The 16,036-nt window shown below is 41.2% G+C and overlaps 1 protein-coding gene across 4 annotated transcripts in view; it reads right to left on the minus strand.

Annotated features, from left to right (window-relative positions):
• The window catches only part of DAAM2 (dishevelled associated activator of morphogenesis 2), a 210,196-nt gene that overhangs the window by 172,104 nt on the left and 22,056 nt on the right, over positions 1–16,036 (minus strand). For 2 of the 4 annotated variants that reach the window (XM_075089132.1, XM_075089129.1), the window contains exon 1: positions 10,539–11,009. The exons of 1 other annotated variant lie outside the window; for it this stretch is intronic. The gene's annotated coding sequence lies outside the window, so the exon portion shown is untranslated. Of the gene's footprint in view, positions 1–9,179; positions 9,237–10,538; positions 11,010–16,036 lie in introns of those variants that run through there. One more of the 4 variants, XM_075089131.1, reaches the window with a different exon arrangement.

Consider the following 16,036-nt stretch of genomic DNA (forward strand, 5'->3'; position numbering starts at 1 on the left):
TAGAGCTATCCTAGCTACAGTCTTGCTGACTTTTAAAAATATATTGCAACACCTTTTTCCTAGAATGTAGCTGCTCTACTTAAAGCTGGGTGAGAAATGTTTTTTTCCCTGCCTTTGGTTCAAGGAGGGAAAAAATAAAATAAAAATAAAAAAAAAAAACATGTTTTAATTTCTTTGTTAATCAAAAATAACTCAACATTCACAGACAAATACAGACACCATCTTCAGAAGAGCTCAGAACCACTGTATTCATCCTAAGCTTATGGATCCAAATGTAAGTGCCACTACTCTCACACCATCTGCTCTACCTACCTACTACCTACCATCTGCTCTAATTTAGGAGGCAGACCTTTTGTTTTGGTTCTCCCTCCTCTCCACCCTTTGTCATCCTGCCCCAAAATTCCACTCTAACCTTTAGACAGTTTGACCGAGTCTGGTACTTCCCTGCAAAAGTCCTGGTTTTGATGCATTCTGTTAAATAAAAAGCTGTCTTATAAGAGACATCCAACCTTAATCACATCATTATAAGATTAGTAGCATGCTGATAAGTATAGTATAAACTACAGTAGCATGCTGAATGGATTATACATTTTTTTCTACTGAGTTTAAGGGCGTTTGAGGAATCTTGTAATGATGCCATTGAGCACTGCCCAGAGAGGGAAGCTGCATGGGAACGTATCAAGGTCACAGCAAACCTTACTCAGCTCGCTCTCCCATCCATGCCCGCCCTCAACTGCAGCTTAGCGTGGGATCCTAGCAGCAGGAGGTTCCCACTACAGGCCTTTGGCTTCATCTCTCCATCGGCCCCCGGACACTCAGCTCTTCTCAGGGACTCTCCACACACTCCAAAGAAGGAGGATCCCAGGCATTTGTCTGGGGCTCTGGGAGCTGCTTGCCTCATTCCTTCTGAGGAAACAGCTGGAAAGTTGCCCTCAAAACATCATTTGCAAGCTTCATTCCCTCCAAAAGTTTTATCAGCTGGCTCATTGCAAGCAGGTTTTTACAGAGGGATGGGAGAGCTGGACTGGATGAAAGAACTGGATCAACACCTTTGCCTATCCCAGGCACCAGATCCTCACACCCTAGTCATTCTTCACAAAGTCCCCAGGGAAAGCTTTTTACAGATGCAAAACTATGCAGGCCACTTTCTCCGTCTCCCCATCTCACCTTCCTGGCCTCAGAGTTACCAGAAAGTTACACATATTCTCTACCTATTTAACAAAATGCAAACAGCCACCTTTTCCTGCTTCTGTCTGTCTGAGAACTGACTGGAAAGACTAAAAAGCTCTCAAGACTAAAGAATTTATCAAACCAAGGCACAATAACACTGATAATGAAGAACACTGCAAAGAGAAACACAATTTTAATTATCTTCCCGTCTTAGGGAAAAATAGAAGGAGAGAAAGTCAAGAATGCTCTCAGATCACAGAAGGGTTGTAAGAAAGGGGAAGAACTACTAAAGTTAAAGACTAGTATTGGCACAAAACCAAATGGGCATGAACTGGCTACGAACAAATTTAGTTTGGAAATTAGAAGCAGATTTCTAAACATCAGAGGAGTGAGGTTCTTGAATGGCTTCCCAATAGGAAACAACAGGAGCAAAAGCCATTTAATTTTGAGACAGAGATTGATAAATTTATGAAGGGAATCCTGCAACATAATTTCCTGCAATTACAGAAATGCTGTACTCTGACTCAGGAGGTCTCTTTCAGCCTTGCACACCTCATCCTCTGCTGAGCCAAGACATGATACATAAATAAATAAATAAATGAAACCCAGAGATGAGGCACAATAGAACCAGAATATCAGCAGGGCAGCTAGCATAAGGGTGTCTTCTTCATTTATTAAACAAATTTATAGGGGTTTTTTAAGTGGCATTTATCCACCCGTATAGGGACTTTGATATTTTCAGGTAAAATTTTGGATCATAAAAGAAGCCCAAATTGCTAATAAAGTTCTAAATATCTATGACCACCTGAAAAGAACAGCATGGAGGTAAACCCCCCCACCTATCATGCAATCATTAAACTAGACTATGAGAAGTTATCACAGACCTGTATCCAGGGGTTAAAGCTGTCAAAAAAACTATAAAAAGGGGTAGATAAGTGAGAAAATTAAAACAGCACATCATTCAGGAGGAATTCGAGTTAAACAAAGCAGTTTTATAGCTGTGGAATGTGTGGATGAGTATAGAAACAATCAACTGTCTTTTTCAGACTTGACTGAAATTTTACTGGAAAGAAGTCTCTGAAACGATTAAAAAGAATCAGCAGGGAGAAATCTTTTCACATTCTGTTTCTATATTGAAAAACCCAGGATAATACCACCCTATTCTACACACAGGAGAAAAAGCAAAACACATGAAGCTGAAAAAGCATGAAAAATATAGTACTGTAACATAAGAAGTCATCTGTGAACTCTCCCGTAGCACATCAAACATGAGGTATTCATTCATTCCCACAAATGGAGTCAGTGTTGATCTATAAGCTGCAGCTCTATATTACACATTTCAGTTTCATGCATTTAAGCCAGACAAACATTCCCAGGGGATTGAAAGAACCCGCTACAGTGAGTTGTGGTTCTATTTCGGATCATATCACAGCATAACAAATCACAGTTTCAGACACTGGGATAAGGGGTTCAATAAACCAAGTAGCATGATAACTTCATGTATATCCCTTCCACACGCAGCCATGTGCGGAATCAAATCCACCCAAGGCCCTTCAAACTGCACAACTACAGAGCAATTATCACTCTCATACCTACATGTATCCATATATCATTATTCATCCAAATATATATTCTTAAATACACATCGTTTACTACATTCTCTTGTATACCAGTAGCTATCTAACCCTGTCCACACACACCAAGACTGTTTACCAGATCTGACTTCTTGCATACGAGGAAGTAGGAGAGAACATAAGTTTTTAATGCAGAAAGTTCTTTTGGTGCTCTTGGTTTGTTCTGGTGGTTTTTCAGCTTTGCTCCATACAAAGCAGTCCTCAGAAGCAGAGTCACTAGACCTATTTGATAACCTACCAGTTCCCTGTGACTGCTGTCCCACAAGAAATTCTGAGTGCTGAGAATGATGCACTCATCCCCTACTGGTCTAGCACATTTTTAGAGTCTAAGTGGTTTGTATATTAAGTAAATTTTTAGAAGGGGAAAGAAAAAAACAACAAACCCACAACATAAAGGTTGGATTGGAAAACAAGCCATATTGCAAGTACCGTGTACTGGAACTCCAGTCCTGCTGATCTTTGTTCTGGTTCCCAAAGAAATATCATTAAAACATGCAAGGGCATTAAAAAAAATACTTCTCTTAATAAAGCATCTTACAGCACCCTGATCAGATTAGCGAATCTTTCTGAAATTTGGAAAGCCTCTTGTTAACCACGAAGTAAGGATGAGAGAAAAGACTTTCAAGAGAGTTCAAATATTGCTGAGGTACGAGATGCTATATTTTCCTGAAGAATTTTGCACATTAGATGCCTGACTATTAATGTCATTTGGTTCTCAGGCTGAGAAACTGAAAATGTAACTGTGAGCTATTTTGACTGTCTGGGCCTTGGGACATGAAGGAAGTCAAAGCAGCAAGCACAAGCATAAGTCTCCAAAGCCTGACAGTCACACTTTCTTGTTCTCTCTCTATTGTGCCCAAAGTCAAAGTTCTGCAGTGTTTGCCTTCTTTCCAGCTAATTAAGGTGTCTTGAGAAGATAAATAACTTGGCTGGGGTACATTTTCATTTTTCCATTTTAATTTCACCTACAAGTCAGCCACCTTAAGCATGACGCTGGATGGTTGGCAAAAGCACAACATTATTGACTAAAATCTAATGTCACTAGAACTCATTATTTGTTCTACGTTATTTTCTTAAGTAAAAAAAAGGTTGTTCAATATAAATAAATCTCTGAAGGGCTTCCAACCCTAATGCTGTACAGTATTAGACAATGAAAGAACTGTTAGGGAAGTGAACAAGAAACAGGAAGTTGGAGCTACCTGGCCAAGTTTCGCTCTATAACCTGAGTAATGTGTAATTAAAAAATAACCAGCACAGGGTGAAAAACAGCTTCCAGTACAAATATATAGTTTTATGAGCAAGTGCTCTATAGACAGAAATCAAAGAATTTTTTTTCTAGAGAACATGATTAAAAGACAATTATTGTTTAAATCACAGGAACAAGGGAATCAGACATATATACAATCATGAAAATAGAAAGTTTGCATAATGTTTAAAAATGGTGGGTTTTTTTAAAATACAACATCCTGCCAAAAAGTTTAGTCTGTGCTAAAGTTATTACACACCCTTGTAGGTCTGACCACAACCTCTGTGCCACTGTCACACATAGTCCCTCGGTCCCATCTTCCAGTCTGAAAGGAAGTGCCTGCAGTTCAGTCTGACTTCTAGATGAGCTTAATGCAAAAGGCCACATGCAACTTTCCAAGGGGCCTATGAATCAGGCAAAGAATGCAGAGCCTAGAAACACAGGACTTGGGCAGTGCAAGCAGAATACTGAAAAACTGCATCAGGCGATCAAATGGTTGAAAGGGCTGGTAATGGAATACAGTACATCCTTCCACCAGGTCACTGGCCTGAATCCATTCTGGACAGTGAACAAAAACCACTCCTATTTGATGGCTGCTCATGTGAAATGAATTGATCAAGGCTGTCCTGATAAGTGAGTTTGCCACAGTATTGTCACTTGAAACAAAAAGATCATAAACTCTTCTGTCAGCATAACCTAAACAGATTACAGATGAAGCTACCCCAAATCTAACTAGTCAGCCCCTTCCTGGCAATCTGATGGTCCCGGCAAAAAAAATGAAATTGAGCAGAAGGATGCTGAACTTCAGTTTTGATCCTCTGACTGGACCAAAACACACAGCTAGAGAGCAGCACTGGGGAAGCTGACCCAGCCATGATCCAGGGCATCACTTGTTCTATGGCTGAACAAAGGGACTGCAGTTTTCCAGGGCTGTCAGTTTAACAGCTGTCACCCAAACTAAATTAATTTTGCCTTCTTAAAATGAAAACAAAAGAATTCCAACTCACCGGTGAATTTATCCAAGATTTTTGAAAGATAATAATCCTTCAGTTTACTGGGATCTGCGCTTAATAGATAGGTGTGGGTGCCAAGAGGCAGTTCAGCCCCAGCTGCCAGTGCACCTTTCCATCCAAGCAAACCCAGCTTCCTGCCCTTTAATACACACAAATTTGGCACATTTAATCAAGTTACTGATCATTTTACTAAAGTATCAAATTGCCAGAAGAATGTTTTGTTTACCTACCAGAAGATAAAATTGAGCCTTTGGCACTTTTTCTAAACACAAACACACACACACAACAAAAACCCACACACCCCACAAAAAAATACCATTCCGATGTAAGCACTGAAACTTTTACTTTATCTGGGGTCTGTTTCAGCTGCAGTAAAATGTATTTTAAAAAAAAAAAAAATCCTCCATCCATCCCCTGCATCCCTGAGTCTGCACCTGAAAGCGTATGATCATGCCCAGCCTGGTGTCAAAGACACAAGCTGTCAACGTGAGAGTGAAGCACTAGTGTAGGCATGCACATACATGCGCACGCACACACATAGTATTTATAAAACTGCCGCTGTAAGGGATTTGGGGTTTATTTTTTTAATTAACTGAAAATGATAACACAAGAGCTTTTTATCTGGCATGAGTTTGGGTTTCATCAGCTGCTGGAAAAGATTCTCTTGGAGAAATGAAATTACAGTGTTTCTCCATGTACTGTCTGTGGATTTCAAAATAAACACAGCTACAACATGTCAGTTAATAGACAGATGTAGGTAAAGTTACAGGTCTTGATACACCTAGAAAGAGGCTGCAGAGCTAGACACACAATCTGGCTAACACATCACATTGGCTAAATGACGGAGCGCCCAGTTAAAAAACAAAATGCGAAGCACAAGTGAAAAGAACTGGGAAGGGCAGTTGCAAAGGGTGCCCTTAGCTTACCTGCTGCACCTGGGTATTGCGTTATACACCACACGGTATAAAAGACAGTTCATTATTTGACACTACTTCTGCTCATCCACATTTCTCACCATGTCAAGTTTCTGTAATATAACAATGCATGAGAGCAGGAAGGTAAAAATTATGCAGGCAGACTTCAGAACCGCTTTTGCTTTATGCTCCACTTTAAAAGTCAGCAGTTGCACTGTGAATGAGTTACACCCCCACCCCTCCCCAAAAGGGCAATTTGACAAGATGGTAAGAAACAGCCCTGAGTATAAAACTTATCCTTTCCAATGAAGGCACTGAGAAGTGCAGCCCATACTAAATAACAGCACTGCTGGCTGTCACTTTGGTTTTAATTCCATATGGAAGCTTTACAATCCATGGTTGCTTGAATTTATCCGATTATAAAAAAGGAAGGGGGGATCTCAGCAGGGCCTTTTTGGGTCCCTAGGAATCTAGAAATTCCTACCTCTTTTCCCCACTTCATGCTCCAAAACACAATAACTTGCTACATACTTTTGCTAAGTGCTCAGAAGATTATTTCACAGGTTTCAGGGTGTAGCAAAGAGAACAAAAGGGATTTCGCCATTGCTTTGATTTACTAGCTGGCAAGGTCAGTGCAGTATTTAAATGTGATTATTTAATGATATATTAGGTCACTACCATGTTATTGTAAGTATAATTAAACTGGTAGTCTGTCTAAAAGTGTTTTAAAGACTTCTTGTTCATTATTTTTTACATTTAAGAAATAATAGTCTCAATAATGGATTGAGATTCAAGAGAGGTTGAAGTTTTCCAAGGATTCTGATGAATCTGGTTAAGAAGAAAAGAATTTTGGAACTACAGATAAGAAAAAGAACAGTTCAGTCATCAACTGTCTCAGACACAAGACAACAGTTGTATGTATGTGAAGATGGAAATAATTCCTTGGAGGATGCTCATGCACATAAGCATTGGCTCTGAGATTGGTAGCCTGTCTGGAAGAGTTGGGACTACATGCATACGGGTATCTACTCCACTGAAATTATTCTTTGGGGAACACATTCCTGCAATGATTCCTTTCCATCTCCACCTTCAGAGCTATTAAATCTTATTTATTTTCCTTCACCTTCTCTGCAAGTCATCATTTTTTGATGTTGCACGGGACAACTTGAGGGGTCTTCTCTTATAAAGATATCCCTTGTGTAACGGAAAATGTGGCATTCCAAATGACCGCAAAAGTAGAGACAGACAAATAGATCAACATAAAAACCACATCTATCACTGTTCAGTGTAAAAAATTGTCTATGAAATCTGTTCTCAAAGAACACGGCAGGTTACTACGCTATCAGCACTGTGAGTCTTTGATAGGAAACTGAGGTTTTAAGTTGGGATCTGCTTATGTTATAAAAAACAAAAAGAGGCTTTACCTACAAACACTAAGAGACTAAGGCCAGATTCAGCTCAGTGATGTGAGCATCACAAGCCTTCATAACCTCTGGTAACATCCTCCACTACATGAAGCCAGAAACATTCTTAGAGAAAGGATTTTGCAGTAGGCTTCATTAAGTGGACTACGATAATATGCCCAAAGATGAATTAACAAGAACGTGAAGCTCTGCAAAACAATGAACAAAACTAATAAGATCAGAAACCAAACTGTCAGTAATTTGTTGAGTAACCACGAGTCTAGCTCTGGCTAAACTCACTCAGCAGAGTTATCGTCACTGCAAGCAAGTATTAGAAAAGCACTCCAATAGCAGGCACAGAATTTATAGCACCGCCACCATCATAAGTATCTATTGGCAGATAAAAAAAGCAGTCTCTAATGAAAAAAGCTATTCAAGGAAGCTCCGTTTCTTTAATTTGGCATAAATATAGGTGGTGGATTTCTTAACATTTTAAATATCGCACACATATGTCATATTAAGCTAATGTTTTGGAGACTCTGCAGGAGTTAACTGTATGACCTCAGCATGAGCCATGGACAGACTTATAGTGTAGACTCTCAGGTACAAAGTAACTCAAAGGAAAACACTCAGGAGCAAAATGAAACACATACTAAAGTCAATTTCAAAACAACACAGTAAAAATAGGAGCAGGCACATCAAACTGTCACTTCCATTTGTGAAGATTTTAATTTGAAATATAGGCCAGTAGGAGAACTGAACTGAAATCACTTCAACTACCATATTAAACATGACATGCAGACAAATGAAATAGATGGGGAGATGCAGCTGATCAAGAGCGTAGCTGAATGTCAGTGATGGTGGAAGAGACACACTTTCAGTGAATAAATTAACCTCCTACCAAGACAAGCATCTGCTAGGGTCAAATGTGTCTCCGGATGTCTGATAGCTCTATCATTCTCAGTGAACTTGCTCCACTGCCCAGGGGTCCAGCATGTCCTGCACAACACACAGGGGACAGCTGAGTAATCCCATCAAGTAGTCTGCTTGAAGAAAAGTGAAAAAGATTTCTCAATAAGTTACTGAAGCAGCAGTGAGACATCTGACTAGTGCCTGCAGTTCAGCGATTAACTGAAGACAGAAATCTTCCCTCTGATCCAGTAAATAATTTCAAAGAGCATTTGCACATAGATGTCTAATGAACCATCATGGATTATAAAGAAATGGCTATTTTTTTCCTGAAAATCTACTAATATCCCAAGGATGTACTGCTTCACAATAACTGTTTAACTGCCTCTTGCAGGTTAGAAAGTTGGCTTCTGCTCACATACTCCAGTGATTCAGCAGTGGTAGTAACAGTCTAAACTTTTCAATGAGGTAAAATAGTTGGGAGTATGAATGACCGTGTTCCATATGGTCATTCAGTTCTTTTAATCTGCTTTGCCCAGCATATCTGACATTAAGGACTCAAAACCTGCAAGCCTTTCCGCTCCGCTGCAAGTGATTTGTAAGTAACAGGAATAAAGCCAGACAGAAAGATCTTGTTGTTCAAAGCAAAACCAAAGCCCCAGCTCACAACAGAAACATCAATTTCTAACAGAGGTTGTATCAGACGGGAACTTGACAGCTCTGATCCTTCTCTACTCACAATAGAACTGCACTAGTTAAAATAACACCTTCATTCTTTTTAAAGCCCTTGATTCAAGGAAACCCAAATTCCCATTCCACAAAGCAGCAGAATACACACCAGGATAAGCATAAGCAAGTATACACACACAGAGAGAAGGACAGTCTATTACCGTATTCTCTAACTCTTCATTATATGTGGGTAGAACATGGCACAATTAGAAGCTGCTTGTCCTAGTACTGGGATTTCTGTGAAGAAAGCTGTATGCCTGTCTGAATATGTCCCTCCCCTTTTCCCCAAGCTACTTGGCAATAAGCGGTTCTGTCATTAGGGTTTACAGGTCATCTTTTTCAGTCTATAGATCTCCAACCCCTGCTACACATCTGTGCTGGATACAAAGGATACGTTCCCTTATCAGATGTCTAACTCCAGCCTGCTACTTGATCAACACTGAGTGAGAGTCCTTCCTTGTCTCCCACAGCATTACTGAAGTAACATTTCTGTCAAGAGATTCCACACTTTCCCTCCCCTCCTTTGTCCAGGATGACCCCATAACACATTCCAGAAAAGATAACAGGATCAAAACCAGGCTGTAATTTCTAGAGCTGATAACAGAATTTGTATTTTTCTTTATAACTCAGATCATCACTTAAACAAACTACCTCCACAACTTAAGGGAACAAAAATTAAAAATACTGACTGCTTTAACTGGGTGCTTTATACTGTAGCTTTCTCCATGTGTGAACAACTTCTGTTTTAATTCTTTAAAACATCTTATCTTCACTCATTTTTTCACTTGAATTTTTACCAACTCCCCACTTCAGGGAGGGTTTTGCCAGACGCAGCAACAGCGCCCTCTGCCCCGTGCAGAGAAAATGGCATTTAACGCCCCTGCTCTGCCAGAGCTGCCCATGTATTTAGTTAAATTTAAACAAACATGTAACAACATTTGCTCGGCAATACTTTGGCATCCAGATTTCCACTGATAACACAGTTTTTAAAAGATTCTTATTCCTCCTGCACCCATCCCAGGGTGTTTTAAAACTGTTTAACACGAGATTTGTTTTTACTCCGGAAAAGTAAATGACAAGTCACATCAAGCTTCTTGAACGGGTTTTGTTTTGTTTTTTTTTTATTTGGTTGGGGTTTTGTTTGTTTTTGGTTTTGTTGTTGGGGTTTTTTGTTTTTGTTTTTGTTTTAAATCTCCCTCTTTAATCGTCTCCGCGAGAAAAGCCAATTGGAACTCTTAGCAGCTTTCTTTCCCCCCACGTACAAAAGCACTTGCTGATTTCCCCTTCCCCACTCCTGCAGCAAAGCGTCAATGTGGAAAGAGGATTTCAAAATAGGAGCACAAACACTGACAAATCCTCAAAGTTTTTTTTACACTTTTTGTTTTGCCTCCATATTTTCCCAGCTGCTCTGCTTAGAAGACAATAAAAAAAAAAAAAAACAGCCTGCAAAACAATATTACAAATTAAGAGACTGGAAAACTGCAGCCCAAGGAGGAGGATGTGACTTTAGTTCAACTTACCAATTTTATCCAGCTGTATATTTTCCTATTTGCTTTTTACAGCAGCTGAGCTCAGGGCTCAGGAACGTCCACCCCGTGTCAGGGAGCCAGGCAGAGCGCTGATCCCCACGCTGGATGCTGCTGAGGGAGAGGAGCTGGAGGGGGGCGGCGGCGGCGGCGGCGGCGGCTGCGTGCGCTCGCTCGGACCCAGGTCAGGAACTGCTTCCCATTCCCCAGCCCCGCTCCAGCGCCGCAGGCTTCGGGAGGCAGGGCCGGCCCCTGCTACTGTGCTGCACTTTCTTAAAGGGACCAGCGCCGGCCTGGCAGGAGCGCACGCGAACCGGGGGCTGCCCGGGGCGGCGCCTGGAGCCGGGGCGGCAGGGCAGGGCAGGGCTCGCCGCCTCCCACCCGGGCTGCAGCCATCGCAACTCGGGGCGGCTTCCCGCGTGCCTTGGGAACAAGACCACGGCTCTTCCACGCAGCTTTTCATTCAAGGCTTTCAGGTGTCGCGGGTTTTTATTTTCGCTTCCTTCACGCCCTCCAGTATGTAAGGTAGGTGGGAGTTGTCAAACGGAGGAAGAGGAGGAGGTGGTGCTGGCGGCAGAGGCCGCGCGGTTCCCTGGAGCGTGGGCACAAGGTCCCACCCGCGGCGGGGAGCCCGGCGGGGTGCGGCGCCTCCGCTCCAGCCCCCTGCTCTGTGCCGCACGCTGGCCCCGGCCCGCCGTCCGCGGCGGGGGTGGGGGTGGGGGTGGGGGTAGGGGTAGGGGTAGCCCCTGGTCACGCGGATCATTCTGACCGTAAGAGATTTTAGTCCCAGTAAGGGAGAGGATGTGACTTAACTAAATAAAAAGCTCTCGTTTCGTAGTTTTCCCTCCTCAGTCATTCTCCAGATAGCTTTAATCCCGTGTTAAGCCACTGTTCCTATCATGTTTACTGACTTCACTTTCAACTATATCTGATATTAATAGCTAGATTAATACTGGGGAGTTGTCTGCCTCGCGTGTGTTGCTGTCTGCAGTGGAACAAACAGCATTCTCTGTTAAACTGTAGCACTGAAATTCAGAGATAGTAACACCACCTGCAAAATATCTCTTTTTTTTTAACTCATGGAAATATATGGTTTGCTCTCTGTACATGTAAGTAATTTCTTTTCATTACAATAACTGAACTTTCCTGATGACAATACCAATCAACACCTATGCACAAGGCGAAGTCATATATATACACTTAATGGCACAACCAGAGAAAGCAAGTTACAGGAGTAAAATATCACCTTCAAACTGGCAGGCCAAACCAAACACGATGAGACCGAGTCACCACTGTCCTGTCCTCTCTGCCTTCACAAACACCAACGCACAATAAGCACAGAATGGGTACAGACTGCTAGGAAGCCATGATGTCTTTCTGTTTCTTTGGCTCTATGGTAAAAGGACATGGGTACAAACCGAAAGGTGATTCCAGCCCTTTTGATGCTTATGGACCTTCACAAACAGGCTTAGTAGGTACCCGCTAAATACCGGCATGTATACCTTCTACCTTGTAAGCAAAGTAGCCATTTAGCCACATTACTAAATTATAATCTTCAGCATTATTAGCCATGTATTTAACCACAGGGACTCATCAGCGTTCCTCTAGCATGAGCTGCACTATGTTCCTGCCTTTCTCAGCATAAAGCATGGGAAGGTTTTATGAGACTTATATGTGCAAACTACATGTGATGCACAGTAGATGAGACCTTAAAATTCCATCAATCCTGCCCTCTGTTCACACATTTCCATTGGTCTACTAATCTTTACTTTCCACTCACATCACTGCCTACCACCTCCTTCATCTTATCCCCCAAGTCCCTGCCCCTTCACTCCCTGTTTCCCGTTCTGTGTGCCAGGTACTTCTGCAGCTGATGGCCACCTTGCAGGTTCACCTAACTGCGTCCCCTCTTCTCCCCTCAATCCTCTCAGTTTCTCATTGGAAGAGGAAAGAAGAACTGAAAGAGGAGATGGGAATGATTAACTGATTCCTTCTCTTGATTCTCTCTCCTCCTCCAGACACGGTTCTGGAGCCAGAGACCTGTATCCAGCCCTAGAAACTAACCTGAAACTAACCTGCAGCAGCAGGCCAAGGGACAAGGGTTAGGTGGGCTCACATTACCGACACTAGCTCCCTTCTCACCTTAGCACACTGTACTGTCTATTACGATACAGTGTAACCAAGATAAATGGCCCTTGTCTCGTTCCTTAGTTAAAAGTTAACAAAGCACTCATCTTTTAGACAAAGCTGGTCATCCATTTGATGCTTCAGCTAGGGCTATTCTGGTATGTTCAAAACAGGCAGAGTATGTCTACAAGACAACAAGGTAAGGTGCTGCAGACGATGGGGATTTGAATGGCAAAGACGCCAATGATGGAGAGAAAATGGAGCTTGAGGGGAGCTCCATTGCTCCGCACACACAAAGCAAGAAAAAGCAAAACCTCAGAGTGTCCAGCAGGAAACAGCCTTGTGCCACTGGACCAGAATGATGTAACCACCATAAATGTTAAGATAAAAAAAGAATATCTCCTGTTCCATACATATGTTGCTCCTTACGCTCCTCATAATCCCATGTGAAAGCTGCCCGCCCTCTCACCACAGCATCTGGATGTTCCATTGACAGAGCATTGTCTAATGGTTACGGCACAACTCCTGGTTTCTATTACTGGCTGTAGGAGAAATGTGTGATATATTAAATACAATAAAGGACATAGAATTCGAATTCTGCTGCGTGTTTTGGTAGTTAGTCAGCAGTAAATGAAACTTGATAAATCACTGATTCTTTCTGTGACACTGTTTTCCCAATACCGAAAAAGTACATTAAACTCCGGTGTTATATAATTCAATACTTGTATTAGTAACAGCCTGGGATGAAAGATGCCACAGAAGCCAGCTTTTTACTATTTAATACTGAACTGCAGATACTTCAGTGAAAACTGAAAAGTGTTACAGTTTGCAAAAACTGTTTGACTCCGCAGAGCAATGCCCTCGCACAAGAGGGGACATGTATTATTGGTCAGGGTCAGCAAAACCAGAAGTTATCCCAAAGTCACCAAGAAAGAAAAAAAGTATGTTTCTGTTTCTGAACAGTGTAACACATAAGGTCTATATCCCAAGACAGCACAAACACTCAAAAAGGCAGCTTCTTCTGAATTTATGAATAAGACCATTAAAGAAATCACCTGCCTATTTCTATAAGCAGTTTTTGCTCTGATGACTAAGGTCAAAACCAAAAAATTATACTGTTTTCAATGTATAAAGGCCCTTAATACTAAAATAGTGAAAAGACAAGGGGAAAGGGACATACAAAAACTGAGAGTTTATTCGCTGCTCAAAAACATTCCTTTTAGAACACAGAAGCAAAAGCTTCTATGAGATGTTGCTCCACCTCTGGAGAGATAAACTGTTTGTTAGATGCCGTGTCAAAACAAAAGGACACGGGTATATTAATCTAACAACAAAAGTGCCCATTGTGAGAGGAGACCCAGTGCCAGGCTGCCTGCTCCATCTAACAATGAGATTAAACACCATAGCTCTGTGAGCTCGGCTGCATGCCTTGCCTGACACCACCACCCAGGGCAACTATGGGGTCAAAGACTTCTGCTCAGTCACCGCAGGCTACAGAACTAGCAAGACTTCCATACTCTCCCTACAGAGGTTGTTTCTGCATGTCTCCTAGCCTCTGAAATACCACACAATGTTTTCAGCATCTCTTGGGTGTGACATGCAGAGCAGTATTATTGCTGTATGCTGACATTGGATGAAACATGGTGACAGAACCATCACCAACCTTACTTATCAAAGAGCCACAAGAAATTCTATCCCCTGTCACTGAGGAGCTGAAATGAGGCATATATAGTCAATACAGTACAAACATGCGTATACATTCTTTTAGTTAATATAATTCTTCTAAAATTATTTTTATCTTTGGGCTCAAACCACACCACCGGATCTAAGCGCTGGATTCCACTCCCACTGATTTCCTGATGAATAAAGATGGAACTATGCTTCAGTTCAAGGATATGTAAGTTTTGGGTTAAAGCATTTCAATCCTAACCTACATCTTTAATGTGTTAATACAGCAGTTTAAGAACTTGCTTTGAACTTTAAAAAAGGTCTGGACAATGCTCATCTGAAATAATGTTCCTTATTAATTAAAATTAAAACTGTTAATGCCACATGATTGTTTCCCACTTGATGATTCATAATGTATGTACATATCTGTGTGTGCGTGTATGCATTTACATATGTGTATGCATGCCGCTGTTTGAGAGAAACTGCAACAGTACTTATTGCTGTTAAGGTTAGTTTGCATCTGATGCATATTGTTGGCATACCTCTTTTTCTGCAGCTTTCCTGGCACCATGGCAAAATATGTTTTAGTTAGCTGCTACTACAAACCCAGGACACATTTATTTTTAGTGGGTTTATTCTCTCAGTTAAAAAAACAAAAACGTTAAGTCAATAAATTTGTTCCTAGAACCTAAGCCTTATCAGATCTGTAAGAGTTGTGCAGTTAAGAAAAGTTATGGCCTTCAACATGAAGATAATGTTCCTTGACAGTGCCTTAAATCAGTGTGCTAGCTATCAAACTACTCTTACCAATTGTTCTTAAATAAAAAGATTTATTTTCCATATTATAAAATGGTCCACACCACAGAATTTAGGTTAACTATAACTACATCCAAATCTATATCCAGCATACTAAAATGTTAAGATGCTGGTTTGGACTTTCCTGGAGATGGCACATTTCAATTTCACCCTCTTCCCTATGTTTTTCCTGTTCACAGCTCCTTCTCTTTCACTAGCTTTCCAAGCCCATTATAACCCTCTCTCCTGTATTGGTTAAGATTTAGTGAGTGGTCTTCACAAGTTGATTGCTGAAAAGGGAACATTTAAGCCCAGAAGAAAAGCCATCAGTATTTGCTGCAACTCAGATAACTATGGAAAGAGGAAGAAAGGCATTTGCTCTTCAGAAGGGAGAAAAGGTTTACAAGCTCTTAGAAAGTGAAAGTCAGAGATTACTCCAGCTGAAGGAAAAAAGAAAAAAATGTGGAAATTTTACAGGAATTATTTCTTTTCTCCCTTTAGTTTTGCTTGGTATTTCTCAAACATTTTGAAAGTGCAACTCTTGTTTTCAGATAACAGCCCAACTCAAACCCAGATCCCCAAAGTCAAGGGAGACAGAATCAGCCAGAATTAGATTGAATTTCCTGCCACCAAAACTTTGATCATCTGCCAGTAATTAGAGGTAGTTAGCAGTCCCTGACAACTGTAAACATTTGTAGCCAGCAACTTCCATAGCTTCATTTGCCTGCCTTGAAGAAACTTGGGTTGTATTCACACCCAACGCCTTATGACCGTTCTTAACCTATTAGTGATACTTTCTCATGGATAACAGACCAGAGTTTTAGAAAAAATAATTCAGCTGAACTTCAGATTCTTTCAGTTTTTCTCTGCTTTTCAGTTAGCAAAATAGAGGGCATTGATTT

This window comes from Phalacrocorax aristotelis, chromosome 3, assembly GCF_949628215.1.
Source record: "Phalacrocorax aristotelis chromosome 3, bGulAri2.1, whole genome shotgun sequence".
NCBI lineage: Eukaryota > Metazoa > Chordata > Aves > Suliformes > Phalacrocoracidae > Phalacrocorax > Phalacrocorax aristotelis.